Genomic DNA, 5,030 nt, shown 5'->3' on the forward strand with positions numbered 1-5,030 from the left:
TACTATGGAGATTGATTTTGGAATTTAGGTGCACTGTTATCAATTGTGCTTACCCGTACATGTTCATATCCTTGAAGATGTATCATGGAAGAGTTACAGCCTAGAAGACACAAATTTAGCTAACAAGTTAAAAGTACATCAGTCAAAAATTAAAAAGCAAAGGGTGGTCTTACCTCGGGGCACCCTCTCTGCAGTAGAGCAGTTCCCGCCAGGGTTGAAGGTAGAAAAGAGAGCAGAATCTGCTTGAAGAAGCGCAGCAGCCGTGCCACCAACTAGAAGATCTAGCAAGCTCGGAGCACGAGACGAGCTGGAGACCGAGCTCCCTAGTCTCCACAACCTAGCAAGCAAAGGGTAGTGAGTGGCGCCTTAAGATAACCCCATAGCAGCAGCCGTGGCGGCCAGAGGAGGAGGCTGCTCAGAGCAGAAGGAGCTGTAAGAGGCTCTGGGGTGATTGCAGTGACTGATGCCAAGGCAGTTCAGTGCCTCTCGTGTTCTTATTTTTTAACCTCTGACTATGCAATTCTGAAACCTCCCCCAATTGGGGGACTAGACAGCCCGATAGACACCTTCCACTCTCCTTTCCTTCTGCCCTGCTCGCAAGACCAGAAGGATCTTTCCCTAACGTCTTTCATCATTAAGAGAAAAGCGATGGAGGAGCTGAGCGCTGATGAGATTCGGCAAAGGTGCCTTGCACGACTTGCTGGTGGACAGACTTCCCAGCCAACTACCCCACTCACCTCTCCCCAAAGGGAGAACCCTCCAGGACCTCCTATAGCAGCATCAGCCCCCGGCCCTTCCCAGAGTCTCGGTCTTAATGTCCACAACATGACCCCAGCTACCTCCCCAATAGGTGCATCCATCAGGAGTAGCCCATCGAAGCCAGAGCAGTGAAGGAGTCAGTTCTCTCAGCAGCTCGCCCTCTAACAGCCTTGAAACGCAATCTCAGTCTCTTTCATGTTCCCAGAGCATGGATATTGATGGTGTCTCTTGTGAGAAAAGCATGTCCCAGGTGGATGTGGATTCAGGAATTGAAAATATGGAGGTTGAAGAAAATGACCGAAGAGAGAAGAGGAGCCTCAGTGATAAGGAGCCCGCTTCCAGTTCTGAGGTTTCTGAAGAACAGGACTTACAGCTGGTCTGTAAGATCTTCTGTGTCTCTTGGAAGGATCGGGATAGAGATGTCATCTTTCTTTCTTCTCTTTCTGCACAATTTAAGCAGAACCCAAAAGAAGTGTTCTCTGATTTTAAGGACTTGATTGGCCAGATTTTAATGGAAGTGCTAATGATGTCCACTCAGACTAGAGATGAAAACCCATTTGCCAGTCTGACAGCAACCTCACAGCCAATTGCAGCAGCAGCAGCTCAGTCACCAGACAGAAATCTCCTGCTGAATGCCGGCTCCAACCCAGGAATGAGCCCCATGTTCTGCAGCATGGGTTCCTTCAGTGCCAGCTCTTTGTCTAGGTCAGTGGTGTTCCCTTCACACATCCAGTGGTGTCAAACAGCCATGAGTTTCGGAGCCACTGGTGGGGCTAATACCTGGGATTCCTACAGTGACCATTTCACCACTGAAACTTGCAAGGAGACAGATATGCTGAACTACCTCATTGAGTGCTTTGACCTAGTTGGAATAGAGGGGAAAAAGCACTAAAGATGTGCAGCCAGCCAGCCGTCAGCCAACTTCTGAGCAACATCCGCTCACAGTGCATTTCCCATACTGCATTAGTACTACAGGGCTCCCTAACACAGCCAAGGTCCATGCAGCAGCCGTCCTTCTTGGTGCCATATATGCTGTGTTGGAATCTCCCATATGGCTTCATTCAGGAGCTGGTGAGAACAACGCACCAAGATGAAGAAGTGTTCAAACAGATCTTTATCCCCATTTTACAAGGCCTGGCTCTTGCTGCCAAAGAATGCTCTCTTGATAGTGACTACTTTAAATATCCCCTTATGGCATTAGGTGAGCTCTGTGAAACCAAGTTTGGGAAGACACATCCTGTGTGCAGTTTGGTTGCTTCTTTGCCGTTGTGGTTGCCGCCTTCCTTAAGCCTCAGGGTGGGAGCTGCAGAGGCTGTCTTATTTGGGAGGTTTCTTTAGCTTCTCTGTCTTTGCAAAAGACGATGCTAAAGTGGTGGAAAAATATTTCTCAGGGCCTGCCATTACCCTGGAAAACACTCATGTGGTTAGCCAATCACTGCAGCATTACTTGGAGTTGGGAAGGCAAGAGCTTTTCAAAATTCTACATAGTATTTTGTTAAACGGCGAGACTCTCGAGGCTGCACTCAGTTACATGGCAGCTATCGTCAATGCCAATATGAAGAAAGCACAGATGCAGACAGATGACCAACTGGTATCTACAGATGGATTTATGCTGAATTTCCGTTGGGTGCTGCAGCAACTAAGTACAAAGATCAAGTTAGAGACAGTGGATCCCACATATATATTCCACCCAAGGTGTCGTATTACTCTTCCCAATGATGAGACACGAGTAAATGCGACTATGGAGGATGTAAATGAATGGCTGACTGATCTCTAAGGAGATCAGCCTCCATTTGCTGAGCCGAAGTTCCCTACGGAATGCTTCTTTCTCACCCTGCACGCCCACCACCTCTCGATTCTGCCGAGCTGCCACCGTTACATCCGCAGACTTCGGGCCATCAAGGAGCTCAACAGAACTGTAGAAGATTTGAAAAATAATGAAAGCCAATGGAAAGATTCCCCGCTGGCAACTAGACACCGTGAAATGCTGAAACGCTGCAAAACTCAGCTTAAGAAACTGGTACAGTGCAAGGCCTGTGCTGACGCTGGCTTACTTGACGAGAGTTTCCTGAGAAGATGTCTGAATTTCTATGGCCTTCTCATTCAGCTGCTGCTCCGCATCCTGGACTCTGCCTACTCCGATGTAACACTGCCTTTAAATTCAGATGTCCCCGAGGTATTTGCAGCTTTGCCCGAGTTTTATGTAGAAGATGTTGCTGAATTTTTATTTTTTATTGTACAAGACTCTCCTCAGGTGCTTTATGAGCCCTGCACTCAGGATATTGTGATGTTCCTCATTGTGATGTTGTGCAACCAGAACTACATCCGAAATACATATCTGGTGGCCAAACTGGTAGAAGTCATGTTTATGACCAATCCTGCTGTTCAGCCACGAACCCAGAAGTTTTTTTAAATGATTGAGAACCACCCTCTATCTACCAAGTTGTTGGTACCGTCCCTGATGAAGTTTTATACAGATGTTGGACACACCGGAGCCACCAGCGAATTCTATGACAAGTTCACAATTCGCTATCACATTAGCACCATTTTCAAAAGCCTTTGGCAAAATATAGCTCACCATGGCACCTTCATGGAGGAGTTCAATTCTGGGAAGCAGTTTGTTCGCTATATAAACATGCTGATAAATGATACAACGTTTTTGCTTGATGAAAGCTTGGAGTCTCTGAAGCGGATCCATGAAGTGCAAGAAGAGATGAAGAACAAAGAGCAGTGGGATCAGTTGCCCCGGGATCAGCAGCAGGCCCGTCAGTCTCAGCTTGCTCAGGACGAGCGTGTTTCGCGTTCCTATCTCGCCCTGGCAACAGAAACGGTGGACATGTTCCACATCCTCACCAAGCAGGTCCAGAAGCCCTTCCTCAGACCGGAACTTGGACCTCGATTGGCTGCAATGCTGAATTTTAATCTTCAGCAACTCTGTGGCCCCAAGTGCCGTGACTTGAAAGTTGAAAACCCTGAGAAATATGGCTTTGAACCAAAGAAGCTGTTGGACCAACTTACAGATATATACTTCCAGCTGGACTGTGCTCGGTTTGCTAAAGCTATTGCTGATGACCAGAGATCCTACAGCAAAGAATTGTTTGAAGAAGTGATTTCAAAGATGCAGAAAGCAGGGATCAAATCGACAATAGCAATAGAGAAGTTTAAGCTTCTTGCTGAGAAAGTGGAAGAGATCGTAGCCAAGAACGCGCGTGCTGAGATTGACTACAGTGACGCCCCCGATGAGTTCAGAGACCCTCTGATGGACACCCTTATGACTGATCCCGTGGGGCTGCCCTCTGGCACCATCATGGACCGCTCCATCATCCTGCGGCACTTGCTGAACTCCCCCACGGACCCCTTCAACCGACAGACGCTGACAGAGAGCATGCTGGAGCCAGTACCCGAACTGAAAGAGCAGATTCAAGCCTGGATGAGAGAGAAACAGAACAGTGATCATTAAGCCGTCCCCTTGCCCTCCCTCTGCGTGAGACAGCCACGGCCAGTGAGCGGACAGGAGCAGCCTTTGTGATGGAAAGGCTGTGAATACATTGGAGGCCAAGTGTGGCCAGTGCACCAAGAGCCCACCGTGAGTGACCAAACGGGAAAAGCGAGAAAGGACGTGACCAGAAGAGAAGCACGATTCCTGTACATATATTTAAGTGACAGACATGATCAAAAGCTGGAGGGACACACCTAACGATTGCTTATGTAATAAAACACGGTCCTTCACAAGTCACCATTTGGGGCCTTTGAAACTGAAGTCTTCTAGCAATGACAAGTGGGTCTGGGCAGCATCTCCTTCATCTGTTGTTTTGTTTTTGATTTTTTTTTTTTTAAACAAACACCCAATATCTGTTGATTTGTGATTAGAAAACCTTGGATATTTTGCTGCTAAATAATCTTCCCCTGCCCCTCCTCCTTCCTGACCCTACTTGCACTGCTGTGGATTTTTTTAAAAAGAAGCAAAAACAAAAATAAATTCCTGTCCCTGGCCCTCCAAACATACATTCTGTGAGATAACTGTGCCTGCAACAAAGTGTTAATACTGGGATTGCATTTTTATATCATATTCACATATTTGTTTTTTTAATTGGTGTTAGATGACATGATTAATAAAAAAAAGGCAAGATATTTTCAGAAAAAAAAATAAAAAGCATTAATATTCCGAGTAAAGGTTCTAATAATGGCACAAATCAAGTTACAGAGGGAAGGTGGTTCTTACAATAAAAGGCCTATTGACTAGCAATTTGTCTATTATAGTGTAGAGGTTA

General features: G+C 46.6%; 1 pseudogene across 1 annotated transcript; it reads left to right on the forward strand.

The window, feature by feature from the left end:
- The first annotated feature begins 518 nt into the window (after positions 1-518).
- On the forward strand, positions 519-4,272 carry LOC102873580 (annotated as a pseudogene). Its single transcript, XR_438980.1, has 2 exons — positions 519-1,464; positions 1,513-4,272. The product of XR_438980.1 is annotated as a ubiquitin conjugation factor E4 B-like (transcript).
- The last annotated feature ends 758 nt before the right edge of the window (positions 4,273-5,030 follow it).

This window comes from Elephantulus edwardii, unplaced genomic scaffold (assembly GCF_000299155.1).
Source record: "Elephantulus edwardii isolate Elephantulus edwardi_28Jun2011 unplaced genomic scaffold, EleEdw1.0 scaffold00218, whole genome shotgun sequence".
In the NCBI taxonomy this organism is placed as follows: Eukaryota; Metazoa; Chordata; class Mammalia; order Macroscelidea; family Macroscelididae; genus Elephantulus; species Elephantulus edwardii.